The sequence below is a fragment of the Lygodium microphyllum genome, chromosome 3, assembly GCF_053477565.2.
Source record: "Lygodium microphyllum isolate KBCC chromosome 3, Lygodium_microphyllum_v1.1.10, whole genome shotgun sequence".
Classification (NCBI taxonomy): Eukaryota; Viridiplantae; Streptophyta; class Polypodiopsida; order Schizaeales; family Lygodiaceae; genus Lygodium; species Lygodium microphyllum.
The window spans coordinates 100,262,473-100,277,588 of NC_141137.1; the positions used below are offsets into that span (position 1 = coordinate 100,262,473).

Sequence of the window (15,116 nt, forward strand, 5' to 3'; positions counted from 1 at the left end):
CTCTCTCTCTCTCTCTCTCAATCTCCCTTGTGCACATTGATCTCTCTCACTTCTTTTCTCTATACACTCTTCATCAACAAAAAGAAAGAGAGAAGTAAAGAAAAGAAAAAACAAAGAGAGAAGAGATAATATACTTACCTCAAAGCTTGAAGAAGAATCCTTTCACGCTTCTCTCCTTCTTCTTCTTCTCCTTCACGGGTTTCCTCCTTCTTTGCAGTTGTCCCCTCTCTTTTTGTGGTGGATTGGCGGTGGCAGTAACCCCTCTCTCTCCCTCTCTCTCTCTTAATCTCCCTTGTGCACGTTGATCTCTCTCACTTCTTCTCTCTATACACTCTTCATCAATAAAAAGAAAGAGAGAAGTAAAGAAAACAGAAAAACAAAGAGAGAAGAGATAATACACTTATCTCAAACCTTGAAGAAGAATCCTTTCACGCTTCTCTCCTTCTTCTTCTTCTCCTTCACAGGTTCCCTCCTTCTTCTTTATAGTTGTCCCCTCTATTTTTGTGGTGGATTGGCGGTGGCATCTCTCTCTCTCTCTCTCTCTCTCTCTCCCTTGCGCATGTTTGATCTCTCTCACTTCTTCTCTCTATACACTCTTCATCAACAAAAAGAAAGAGAGAAGTAAATAAAATAGAAAAACAAAGAGAGAAGAGATAATGCACTTACCTCAAAGATTGAAAAAGAATCCGTTCGTGCTTTTCTCCTTTTTCTTCTTCTCCTTCATGGGTTCCCTCCTTCTTCTTTGCAGTTGTCTCCTCTCTTTTTGTGGTGGATTGGCGGTGGCAGCGACCTCTCTCTCTCTCTCTCTCTCTCCCTTGCGCACGTTGATCTCTCTCACTTCTCTCTATACACTCTTCATCAACAAAAAGAAAGAGAGAAGTAAAGAAAAGAGAAAAACAAAGAGAGAAGAGATAATGCACTTACCTCAAAGCTTGAAGAAGAATCCCTTCGTACTTCTCTCATTTTTTTTCTCCTTCAGGAGTTCCTTTCTTCTCCTTTACACTTGTCTCCTCCCTCTTCATGGATGGTGTCAGTGGCGGCGGCCTCTCTCTCTCTCTCTCTCTCTCTCTCTCTCTCTCTTGCTTGTTTACAAACCTGTAAAATGCCATGCTCGAGTTTTGACACTTTTTTATGAAGCCCCTCTCTCTCCCGTTTTTTATTTCTCTCCATCTCTCTCTTCCTTCCCCTCCCTTCTTCTCTCTATTTCTCTCCTTTTTTCCCTCCTCACTCTCACTCAACTCATCTCATTGCAAAGACAATCAGAGATAGAAAATAAAAAGCTTAAAACACAAAGATATTGAAAGAAATGTCACCCCACCTCTCTTTATCTCTCTCTCCCCCCTCTCCCTTTACTTTTCTGTCTTAATCTTGTCTCTCATTCTCTCATTGTTTTCCTATTTCTCTCTCCCTCTCTCTCGCTCTCTATTTTTTCTCTCTATCTCTCTTTCTCCCTCTCTCTTCTTTTCACTCTCCTTCCTCTCTTTACCTCACCCTTCTTTTCTACCTCCTCCTCCTCTCTTCCTCCTCTCTCCCTCTCTCTATTTCTCTCCCCCTCTCTTTCTCTCTCTATTTCCCTTTATTTGTTTCCTCTCTCTTTGTTTCTCCCCCCCCCTCTCTCTCTCTCTCTCTCTCGTTGTTTCTCTCACTCTCCTCCTCTCTCCCTCCCTTCATCTCTCATTTCTCTCTTCCTCTCCCTTCATTCTTCTCCCTCCCTTCCTCCCTCCCTCTCTTTCTATGTATCTCTTTGCAAAGAAAAACAAAAAAAGAAAACAAGAGAACAAAAAAATAAAGCAAGAAGAGGCAATGTACCTACCTCAAAGGCCTAAAAATGAAACCCTTTGTACCTTCTCTTTGCACCTTCCCTCCCTTATCCCTTGCACACTTCTCTTTCTTCTTCTTATATAGCGGCGGCGGCGGTGACGATGGTGATGAGCTCCCTCCCTCCCTCCCTCTCTCTCTCTCTCTCTCTCTCTCTCTCTCTCTCTCTCTCTCAAAGCTTTAAGCTCTCTCGCTCTCTCTTTCATTCTTTCTCGTAAATGTTTTCTCGAAAAATGTTACGCTCGGGTTTTCGAAACTTTTTCCTCAAACCGGCGTTACTATTTGTGTCACTAAAAGCGTTGCTATTTGCGTCGCTCTACGCAAATAGCGATGCTTTTAGCGACACCGCTTTTTTGTGTCACAAATGGCCGTCGCTATTGCCCCTTTCACTTGTAGTACCAAGGCATCAACCGTAGGGTTCAAAGGGGTGCTAACAGCCATAATATAGGAAGCTGTGAGGGAGATGGGAAGATAAGAAGTAGTGGAGGAGACCTTTGAACGATCACCGATCCATCAAGAGCATCACTCTCCCAGTCTAGTGAGCCCTCCCACTTCATTCTCAACGGGGAATATGGGAAAAGAAGAATTCAATAGAGTTCAGCAAAAGAGGAGGCAAAACACATTGCTAAGAAGAGACAAGTTGATCGCCAAACTCAATAGTAAGAAACTTCAAGCAAGAGGATGGTTAGTGAACAAGGAGAGCAAGGATTTGTGGCATCAAGCCAAGGAGAAAGAAGAAGAATCATATTGAGAATCCCAAGTAGAAAGATCGAAGTTGTAGCAGAAAGGGGGCAAAGACCTATAAAAGTTGCCCAAGTAGAATCAAGGAGACTGGGAGAAGAATGCAAAAAGAAATGGGAGGAAGAAGATTAGTGCTTGTGGAGAGTGGAAGAGAGGTCAAAAAGATATGAAGAAGATTAGTGCTTGTGGAGAGTGGAAGAGAAGTTAAAAAGATATGAAGAATAATGTAGAAAGAAATAGGAGAAAGAGGAATAAAGGTTGAGAAGAGAGGAGGATGAGCAAATGGCTCTTCCATTAGAAGATCAATAGAGCAACCCTCTTTATATGAAGAGCTAGCTATGTAGAGCCCAAAACATGGAGATGTGCCTAGCACAAGTACTGCCACAGAAGAGGTGGAATAAAGGGTTGTGGTAGTTGGCAAGGGAAAGGCTCCCTTATACCCCCCCCACTATTCATAGTCACCATGACCACTTCAACACAAGGAATCATAGAAGGGGAAATCAATGAAAGTAACATCATGGCTTGGTTGTAGTATCCTGTAAGCAAAGTGCAAGATCTTGTACCTACACAAAGTCAAGGAGCTCCACTCATAGGAACCAAAAGGCCAGTAGCACAGCTGATGCAAAATCATGCCAAGGGCCGAAGGTATCTCGCTTTGAAGTATTTACTACTTCGGTACCCTCAGTAATGAGCAACATAGAATTAGCTAGTAAAAGAGCTCCAAACTAGTGTGAGAGGATGAATGTGAAAAGAAGAGCTGTATTAGCAGAGCTAGAAGCAGAAAAGGAGGCATTTGTAGCCTTTTGGCTGAAAAAAATGAGGCAAATGACGATATATAATAGGGAGATGATAGCTCTAAAAGAGGCTATGAAGGCAAGACAAGGTGAAGAAAATCTAAAAGACATGTACAAAGAAGAAAGGGAAATCTGTATGGCCTTAGAGCAACTGTGTGCCTTGAACTCCAAGAAAAATAAACATCTGGAGTCAGAAAAACAAGGAGTTGAAGAGGCAGAGAGAGGAGCTGAAATAAGAATTGCATGCTACAAAAATGCAAAAATATGAAGAGACCATGAAAAATATGGTTGAGCTGCACAATCAAATTCATACAGTACTTTATGAGCATGGCATTCTAAGGGAATAGATAGAGTGCCAGAACTGAGAGAAGGAACAAGTGAGTACATTATGGTGAGAGCAAGAGCAAGTAATCACTACCCTTGTACAATATTAGAACCAAGGATTGGAGTAAATGAAAGGGAAGGCACAAGAATGGGCAGCTAAAAGTGATGATAGGATTAAAGAACCCATTATGGAAAAAATCAAAGCTAAAACTATGGAGTCATGAATGCTTGAGTAGCAAAAAGCCTTCTTGAACACGGTACTTGGTCACCAAGACAAGAGAGGAAGAGATGATTGATGAACTCAAAAGGAAATTACAACTAGCAAGAAGAGCACTTAGACATGGACTCCATGCTAAGATGCCCAAACCTAGCACTAGCTTAGGTGTGGAGGAATAAAGAGCTCAGTTGATCATGGCTAGATTATCCATGTAAGAACTTGAATTTCTAGGGTTTGGGGAGGAAGAGCAGCAAGCACAACCTCCCCCTGTGGAGTTGAGAGAGACAATACACGAAGAGGGATTGAACTTGAGGGGGATAATGTTAACCCTTGGAAGACCAAGATGGAAAATCAGAAGTGAAAGATAGTCCCAAGGCAAGAGGAAGATGGAGGATAAAGGTGCACTAAGGAAAATTTGAAGACACAAAGCACAAGAAAAAATTCTAAAGGTAAGAGGGAGGCACAAAAGAATGAGTGCACCTTAATATTTTTATAAAAAGAGCACCCAGTGCATTGTAATTTATTTTGTAAAAGAGCGCTAGCTCTCTCCTGTGTAAGTTGTAAAGAATAAGAGGCATGGTTACGACCGTGCTAATAGGAAAGGGGGAGGAAAAAGAGTGGAGGAATGGACAAAGGCTAGACCAAAAATGGAATGGCATCCAAGGAGGAGGTAGGGCATGTATAAAAGTCAAAAAGTGAATGAAGTAGCTCATTCTTAGTGTATGGAAAAAGTTTCTCTCTTATTATTTCTTGTTTCTTGCTTCATTCTTGTGTATGAGAGAGGGAAAGAGTGTGTGTGAGAGAGTGAGAGACTGTGGAGAAGCTCTTGTTCTCTTCTCTTCATCTTTATATTCATCTCTTCTCTTTTATCACATGCATGGTTATGGAGCTTGAACCTTGGAGCTTGGAGATGGAGTTAGCTTAAAAGTGCATCTTGGATTATGGAGCTACCAAGGGATTCATGAGAGGAGGAAACTTTATTGGATTCAAAGGTAAGCTCAGTACACTTATATGTGAGAAAGTGTGCATACCTATGTGAGAGGTTTCCATAGCTCTTGGCTTGAAATGCTTGAAGCAATAACTAGTCTATGGATCTTGGCAATGTGCTTATGAGAGCTTGACACAAGGTCTATTGCCACCATTGGCAATGTATTCTTCTTAGCATCTTGATTGATTTTGATGAGGAAGGTGACATTATGCCAGTGACACATCCACTTTCTCTCTTAGATTTTGATTACCACAAGTACAAATAGTTGATATATATGGCATGGTGTAATGAGGGTGTAATGATGAGGCTCTAGCTTACACTTTATACTTTGATGGAGCTTTACAAGGGCCATCTAGGCATGCTAGCATTGGTGTGGTCACAAAAGACCCTTGATGTCGAGTCATTATGAAGCTTGGTGCTTACTAAAGTATTGATTTTACTAACAAGATGTTGGAATATAAAGCCTTATTTATGGGTCTAAAATACAACAATGTGCATCATTTTCTATTACAAGGTGACTCATAGTTGGTAATGAACTAGCTGAATAGGACCTATAATGTATGTGATTCCATATTGCATATGTGCTATCATGCAACCCTAGATATTTTCACAACATTTGAGTTGAGAACCTACTAGTCAATTCCCCCAGTAGTGGACCTACTTTACAGATTCTTTGGCCAACTATACTTACATAGAAGATGTTTTCTTTAAATGTGGTATGGAGGGTCTTTTGCCATGATTCAATGATATTAGATTTGGATGAATTTGGGGATTACTGGTTGAAATGTCACTTTTTGGTCTCACTAATTGTTGGTGTCGGTAATGAATCAGGTGGCAATTGACCATCTTTCAACTTATCTTGGATGTGTAGGATCATTCAACATTACATTCTTTAGACGCCCCTTGCTATTCATGTAGGGAGTTTGGCCACCAACTTGTTACATTCATTGTAGGGGCCTAAGTTGCTCATTCCCTAGTCCTATGCTCATCCTATGTTGCATGTCACGAGAGTTCTTAGGGGCCAAGTAGTGTCTCTCAGCACTTTATCACTGAGTATATATTGTCTTTCCATATTTCATGAGGCCAAAAGGGCTATTCTATTCTCCTTTGAATGGGGTGCTTTTGACCTCTATTTTACTATTGAGATTTATTGTGCATGTTATTTAGCTCATATTTGAAGAGGTGTTCAAGAGCTCCATCACAAGTTTTTAGATATCAAGTGTCTCTATCACCTTGCACTTTTTTTGTCTATTGTTCCATTTTAAGATCAGAGGCAAGGGTTATATGTGATGTGACACATGGATTTTATGCCAAACGATATTTGGGCTAGGATTGAGTGGTTCTCCTAATTAAGAGGGATATCTTTGTCACTTTTCCTTTTTTGAGGGTATTTGTAGGCCAATTGAGAGTGTCATTCTAGCTAGGCTTAATGGTTGGGGCTGAATGGTTCTCCTAGGAGGGATATCTTTGTCACTTTTCCTTTTCTAAGGGTATTTGTAGGCCAATCGAGAGCGTCATTCTAGCTAGACTTAATTATCAATGGGTATTAGATTTTGTTTTAAAAGGTAGTCATGCCAGATATGAGTTCCTAGCTAAGCCTTTGTCACGATAATTTCCCATAGTATAGTGAGGGGGGGACTAGTTTTGAGTGAATTGCATATAGGATAAATTACATAGAAACCTAGAAGATTCTTGTCACCTTGCAAGGTATTTGGGTTCAAGATAGGCCTAGGGCTAGTGCCCTATCCTCCTTGGAATGAGACCTAGTTGTGGGGTTTAATAAAACGAAGAGACAAAAGAAAAATGTATATGTCACTTTGAGAGATCATGGTAGGTTATTGGGTATGAGATAGGCACGAGGTCGATGCCTTAGTCTCATTGGGGCATGGTAGAATATAAAATGGCTGATGAGCCACCCTCACCAAACAAAAAGTAAAATAAGTAATGATGGAATAAACAAAGAAAATCAAAGGGTAAAATAAGTGGGCAATGGCTTTTCCTAGTGTTAGTGTACATTATGTGGGAGTAGAATGACTCCTAGGTGCAAGCATGAATAGTCTAGGTATTCTGTCATTTGATTTCGGTTCACCTAATGGGAAGAGGAGTTATAGAGTGGTATCCCCATCTATATGCATGAATCACATAAAGAAGGATTTCGTCCCTTCTTTTTAAAAGTTTATATATACATGGAAATTATTATTATTTTGTTGAAATATTCTATTAGCCCATTTATTTGAGGATATTATGGGAGAGAGAAGAGTTGATGTAGTCTTAGAAAGTTAAAATTTATTTTGATAATTTTTAATTTCAATTTTGATCCTTGGTGGTGTGATACTATAGTTTTAGGACAAGAGTGTCTAATTATCACATCTTCAACTAGAAATTTTTCTATTATATTATAAGGAGTTGCATCAAGTATTACTATGAATTTCGTTAATGCTATTAGATTATTTTTTCTAAATCATTTCAAGTAATCATAGACGATATCTAAGCCTACTTATTTAAAAGGTTTTACAACTTTCATTGTCAATGGTTTTGCCCATTGGTGCCTTGAACGTTTGACATTTCCACACATTTTAGAGATAATTTGCTAAAGGTCGGTAAAGCTTTGGCTCAATTTTTCTTTTCCTTATGAATTCTAAGCATATATGACAATAGAAAAAACAATTATAATAAGAAAGGTAGCCAAAATGAAGATAAAGAGAAGACCAAATTTGAAGAAGTGAATCTAGTCTCCATGCTAGTGATGATGATGGGGATGATTTTTATGCATCTAAATTTACCTATGATTTTCTCATTATTGTTGATCAGTTTATTACTTAAGATTGGATCATTGATTCAAGTGCATCCTTTCATGTGACTCTTCATAGGGAGTGGTTTATGGCATATGATGTTAGTGGGATGGATCCATTAACATGTTAGATAGTAGATGTCTTGTTCACAACAACCAAATAAAGCAGGAATAAATAACACGTGTATAGCTACATATTGAAGCTTAGGAGTCATAACAACAAACTCCTTTTACTAGGATGAATCAAACAATCTCTTTGCTACATCAATTTTCCATGAATATCTAAACATCTTATGTGCATACCTTACTCATTGTAAATACACTTCCTTGCCTTGGTCACCTAGTAGCAAGTGATCACACATCTTTGTAGAGTAGATCATAACCTCTCTATTTTCAAACTATTGGAAGACTTGAAACTTTGGATCCAAAATAAACCATGCACCATGCAATGGAGTATGCATATTTACCCAACACACTTTTGTAATCATTGTCATGGTTCCCTTCTCAAGCGGCATGAAAGAAGTGAGCTCAATCTTTTTGTGTGCCTCATGAAAGTGCTAGTAAACCTATCCCATCACAAAGTTATCCTCATCAACCATGCACAGTAAGAGTACAAAAGATGTCACCAACTCAATACTCTGATCCACTTTCCACCAAAGAGTATTGCTTTGAATATCCTTGACACATTTTCTCATGCCTGAGGATTCTTTACAAGCCAAGCATGCCAAAATCTAATTTTCATGGTTCCTTGAAGAGTAACTTTTCCCTCTTTCAATTGAATGTAGTACCAAAGCGAGTAGCACAAAAAATCTTATATAAGCACTTACCTAAGTGCTGCTGAAACAATGCACGTGTGCACTAGTGTTCTATGGTAAATTTCACAATATGATTTGCATCCAACAACATAAATTGTATAAATGACAATTTTTCCACATCCTTTAATGATAAATTAAGAGTGTGAGTGGCATATCCAACCCAATTAATCTTTGTATATTCTACCATTATATGCTTGCATGCACTCTTATAATTTGAAGCATTATTGAATATAATAGCAGTTACATTATTTGGATATCTCCTTATAACTTCGCTATCAAAAAAATAGTTCCAAAAAACCACTTGCGTCACAATTACATTGCATCAAGTTATTTGCAAGATGGGATGAGTTGCAAACACGATCCACATTCCCCTCTCATCAAGCTCATTAGCTCTAGATACACTTGCAGATTCTACTACTTCAATATTATAGCTAATGCATAATCTTTTAAAGAGGGAGCAAGGCATAAGAGAAGGCATCAACTTATCACTCTTTCACTTTGTATTCTATCTAGCAATATACATTTGATGTCTATTTTATATCTCAAGTTCATCTATAGCTTTTGGTTTATGCTTCACTTTTGTTTTGTTTTGTGTTTATTGTTTTTCTAAAAATTTTAGAACATGACCTTTGCATTTGTTGGTGCATTTGTGCAAACAACTGAATTGCCAATAAATGTTCCTTAACATGCAAAGCTCCACCTTCACACCCACAAAAAACACACTCCATTTATGAGTTACTAGGACCTCGATATATCTCCCTTACATATTTCCACTTGGGTCCACATCTTATCATTTTGAAACTTTGGTATCCCTAAGTTATATCATTGGTCTTTGTTTATTGGCAAGCTTATTTTGCTAGCATGCATGATATAACCTATACATCATAAAATAATTCAATGTAACTATCACATGTGAAGTTTAGCTCTATATTAAATTGAAACTCAACTACATTTCTGAGACAAATGAAGATATGTATGGTGCTCATCTTAGGAAAGTTTAATAAGTGCATTATTTCTATATTTTAAGTTAGTAAGTAATTAACACATCTCTTTAATGTCGAATTAAAAATAAATTACCTAAGATGTTACTGTGCTCTAACTTTCTTGGAAAATTTGAAAAAAATCATACATTTATAAAGTAAAATTATAGTAGATTTCTAAGTTCTACCACTTAAAGAACAGTTTCACAAAAAAGATTGATATTTTTATCTTTTCAAGTCTTTACCTACTCCCAAGCAAGCATATAATTGAGAAGTTTTAGTTTACAAGTCTACTTGAAGAACAATTTCATTTAAAAAGTCACTATTGTTCCCTATGATTTCAAGTTTTTACCTCCTCCTAAGCAATTCTATACTAAGAGAATAATTTCAAGTAAATTAATTACTATTATTTACATTTTTCCTACTTTTGAATAGGTCTACTTGATGAATAAATTCATTAAGGAAAGTTTCTCCTTATTTTTTTCTATCCCTAACTAGGTTTACTTAAAGAATAAATTCATCAAGTAAAGACATTATCTCTATTTTCCATTGGCTTTTATGTTAGTAAATTAGTGTGAGAATAATTTTTATTAAATTATAATATCTATTTTATTTTAATCATTTAATTAATATTTAAGCCTCAACGTCTCAAAATAAGCTTACAATTCATTGCAAGGCAAAGCCTAATTCACATGATCTAATTCTCAAATTATAAACACAAAAATTGAATTATTCTCCTTACCCTTGTTGTATCAATACCTAAATACCAAAGATTGATCGGATATGTGAGCTAAAGTACAAGTGTCTTTTTTATAGGGGGAATATATTTTGTAAAAACAATTCTAGAATTTTGTATTAAATATTCTTTCATTTGAAATCATCTTTTTACAAGATATTATTCTATACAAAAGAGTCTTACCACTAATCTTCTAAAAATCAGGGTATCATATGAACAAAAAAGGTCCTCAAAACATGGTCTACTCTGAGTTTTAAAGGCTAATCATCATTGTTTTCTCATGGTATTTCAACTTGTAGTAGTAGAGCTTGACTAGCTCCTACCATGATCACAATGTGGATAAACTTTGGGGATTTATGGATCCATCTTGTTAGAAAGGAAGGTTGAACACTTGCATTATTTCAGTTTTGCTCTATAAATTTTTGAGGTTTAAAGGCACGATATATTTAGTTTTAGTTCTAACACAACAAGATACACTCATGGAGGTTCTATGGGGCATCAATGAGCTAACCGAGGACTAACTATATATAGTTTCTATGTATGTGAGCTACTATCCATGGACCATATTAAATTAGAAATTGTAAGGTTTATGACTAAATTTTGCAAGTTTAAGATGAGTCATGGCTTTCTCTTGCTTAAGAAACCAACTAGACATGTCTAATGGATTGGCAGAGTGACCCATTATACCTAGACTATAACATTGGCTCATTTGTTTGGTAATTAAGAGTGTGGATATGCTTATAGCTCCTGGATTTTCTAATTTTTACTAAGAATTACTAAGTTTGTTGGCTAAGATACCTTGATCATAGAAGGGGAGAGCTTGCCACTAGTGAAGAGTTGACAGTAAGACCTATGCATAGAGATTGCTAGACCTGGTTTATGTAGTAGCTATTTGACCTTCTAGTAGACATCTTTTGACTATCTTGAAAAACTTTTCATTGATCACTACAGTAAAACCATATGGCCTTTGCACCTAGCGGTGCTACAAAGATCCTTGCTTGAGGGCAATTGCTTGTACTTGCCCTTATAGTCAATGGACATCCCTCACTCTCTTGGCAAATGCCTTGTGTAGATATTGTGCTTTTATATTGTATGCTTGCAATATGTGCTCTTGGACATTGGGATAAGGCTTAGAGGAAAAGGAGACCCTTGCCACTATCTTGGGACCGATTCTCAACTCTCCACTATGAGCACTCCATTGGTAAGAGAAGCACTCCCTTGTGAGCACAATTTAGGGAGGGGGTTTCCATGTACTTAGTTGGGGTCTCTTTTCCATTGGCTCCCTCTTGGCCATAGTGTTGTTGTCCTTCTCATCCTCAAAGCCCTCATAATCATTGTCTCACTAGTCAACTCTTTACCACTATTAATATCGCCTTCATATTGATTGCCTTCATCATCTTCATAAGACACACTTATTCAAGAAGTTGGGACCACTCTCTTTTATCACATAGAGTGGAACTTCAAGAATGAACTCCCAATGTATGGTGATTTGCTTGGTGTTCAATTTTTTTAATAAAAATTTAAAGTTTCCAAACATAGTTGGTAGTTCAATGAGAATTTGCAATTTTCAACTCTTTATTTTAAGTTTCACCAACTTGGAAGCATTTTACTTTTATCAAGCAGTTGTATATGGAGATATGAAAATGATAGGCATCACTTACTTGTGCGAAGCTATTTCCAAGGACTAACATGCCCAAATATCCAAATGCACATTGACAAATTCAAAAGTGAGAAGATGGTGGTAAGCTTGATTTAACCTTGTCTATTAGATCAATCTTAGGGACAAATGGTGATCATGGAATGTGGGCATGCCTATTTAGGAAAAACAATCTAAAATCTTGCTATGCTTTTAGAAAAGATTATCAAGATATTGAAGGGCTCCTCAAAGCCCTAGTTATGCAACAATAAACAGCTTACAGTAGCCACTTCTCGTACAACCTGACGTTGTAACTTCAAATCATAAACAACAATTACAAAATGAAGGCAGCATTGTCATCATGAACCTAGACAATCCCTATGCAACATTATACTTGGATTCATAACATATAATACAATTTATTATAAGGTTGTAAGCGAACAATAAATCCCTCATAACTACATTTTAAAGTAAGAATATCTTATTCAACATAAAATTTATATATTTGTAGTTTATATTCGTTTGAGTGTGTTGTTTCTAATATTGGTGGTTCACCATATGTATCACACTTGTTCAATGCCTATTTTAATATCCTTGGTGATGTGAAAATTTGGAGGCCTTCTCTTTGATTGAACCAAATCTATTAGCCATCATCATCCAATTGGAAGAATCATAATACTAACTTGCATGGACACATGGTATGCATGTATGTGCACATACGTATATATGTTTGTCTCTTGTTATACATTTTCATGTTCATGCCCTAGTGTGGTGAGTTTTTACTTACTTAATCGACAAATACTTCTACAAGATACAAGCAAAGAGCAATGAATAAATTAAGGGTGATTTCTGCACTAGGGGATCTTATTTATGTTTCTAAGAAATTATGCACAAAGACTTTGCACATATAGACTTGAATGCATGTGATATTGGGGCTTTCTTTGTAGTAATTGCTTCAGAGTTCATGTAGACTTGATGAGAGACGTATGATCACTCTAGGCTTGTAACAAATCTTTTTCCACTTTTTAAGTAACCAAAATTATGAGCAATGTATGCTCATATTTAAATGATTCATATTATGGATCATTATAATTACACAATTTTTTGCATAAAGAGAAGTGCCATGTACCATGCTTTTGTATTCTAAGGGGGACATAATCACCGCCAAGTGATCGTTGATAAAAGAAAACTACTCGTTTGATACACTCTTCCATGTTTGCCCTCTTGGTTGTCCTTTTGTTTTTAGCTGATAGTCACTCAAATATTGTAATCCTATACATCAAGAAATGTTGAACTTTTCTTTAGAATTTATACAATGATAATGATGGTTAAAGTTAATATATGGCATAATTCATACCCATAATGGAAATTTATGGATTAAGCTACTAGAATGGATTATTGATGCATATAGTTGGTAAAAGAAGTAGCTAGTGACACTTGAGGAATACTAAGTTTGCAAGTTTGTAATGGAGTAGTCAAGGTTGGACCTTTTAATGTATATTAGAAATAGCAAGGATATGCAAGTGAGCCTATTGTCAGTCAATTGGGTCAAATTAGGGTTTTGAAGATAATAAGCGAAGTCTAGAAAGGGGCTAATTATGATGATTGAAGTTGCCTTTAATGCTTGCTTTTCTTAGGCATTGTGATAGTTTGGCTTGTTTGTGGAAAATGGCTTGGGCTAAGAGTTAGTTAGATATGGTAAGAAAGGAATGAAGGATTAAAACGTAGGACTGATTGGTGCGGATGGCTTGGGCTAAGAGTTAGTTACAAATGGCAAGGAAGGAAAACAAAGCACGTAGTCAGGTTTTGTTTTTAATTTGCCTGCATGCTATGAGAAAGCATGAAAGGTGAGTGAGGTACAAGAGGATGGCTAGGAAGAAGCTGGCACGTTGGCGGACTTAGAGAGAGAGAGAGAGAGAGAGAGAGAGAGAGAGAGAGAGAGGAATTACATGTATGTATAACTCTGTGTGTGCGTAGGTACCGAGAGGGAGGGAAAGAGAGAATGTAGCTGCAGCAGCTGACGCGGCTGATCATCATCATGTATGACTGGTTGGTTTGTTGTCAAGCCTTGTAAGGGTCAATGAAGTCGCGGACCTCGAAGGCAGTGCGGCTCTGGACGACGATGTCGTAGAGGTGGATGGGCTTGAGGCTGCGGAAGTCGATGGCCGGAAGGCTGAGGAGGTAAGGGCCGTTCTCGCGGCGGTAGTACTGGCGCAGGAAGGGGTCGCGACTGGGCGACCGCTGCCACCCCAGCTCGAACAGCTTGCTCTCCAGCGACTCGTACGACGAGATGACCTCGTTGGTGGCCCGGTACACCAGGATCTTCTTGGGCGGCGCCCACTCCAGCTGCCGCACGGGATCCCGCCCCGGCTGCTTCACCAGCGTGAACACCCCGTTCTTGAACACCCACACGCCTGCCATGCCCGCCTGCGCCGCCGGCCGGGCCCGCTCACAGGCGCGTGCGAGAGAGAGAGAGAGAGAGAGAGAGAGAGAGAGAGAGAGAGAGAAGCAACGCCCCAAGGCCACAGGCCCTCCAGGCTCCCACACAGGAGATCACGATCGATGTATCAACAGTTATCGGCCCAGCCGTTATGTCCTAATTCCCCGCATTAGTTTCCAACTGCATTCCCTTCCTCCCCCCCTCCCCTTCCTTCTGCCCCGCCTTATACTCTTCCCCCCCGCTCCCCGCTCTTTATAATGGTACAGATCCAATATTAGGTCGAGATTCACAATCTTCTCACACTTTAGAGGCCGCCTCACACCATCGTCGTCCTCTACGCCGGCGAGGTGGCGAAATTTCATTTACCTTTACTAGGGCAAAGTGCCACACCTTTCTTTCTTGTGGCAAAACAGTTTCTCCTTTTTACAAGGGATGGATGCATGAATAGACTAAGCAAGCGTCCCTATTTGTCACTTGTAAATCATTACCTCCAATTGATCCACACTAAAAAATATGTTGAGAAAGGGAGAAAGTGAGTTCAAGGAGAGAGACAAAGCAACATGCAACCCCCAACAACTAGATGGCACATCACTATTGGAGTGAATCAGCAAAATACTTAATTTACAAGAGTTGGTTGACAAAATATGGAGAAAACATTGGTAGCTATATACATATTGCTTTGTACATATTACCACTACACAACTAAAATCCACTTCCATGCAAGTGGATTGACTCATAATACACAATGCTTGAGGGTAGAAGCAAGATAGACTAACATTCATTAATCATGCTCATGTGGCAAGGCTCATGGTCCACACTTGTAGGAGGAGTGGCAC

The 15,116-nt window shown here is 38.4% G+C and overlaps 1 pseudogene across 1 annotated transcript; it reads right to left on the reverse strand.

Moving 5' to 3' along the window:
* Positions 1-12,952: 12,952 nt before the first annotated feature.
* On the reverse strand, positions 12,953-14,485 carry LOC148038671 (flowering-promoting factor 1-like protein 2 pseudogene; annotated as a pseudogene). The gene is made up of 2 exons (XR_015690442.1): positions 13,790-14,485; positions 12,953-13,112 (listed from the first exon to the last, which is right to left on the reverse strand). The product of XR_015690442.1 is annotated as a flowering-promoting factor 1-like protein 2 pseudogene (transcript).
* Between the last annotated feature and the right edge of the window lie 631 nt (positions 14,486-15,116).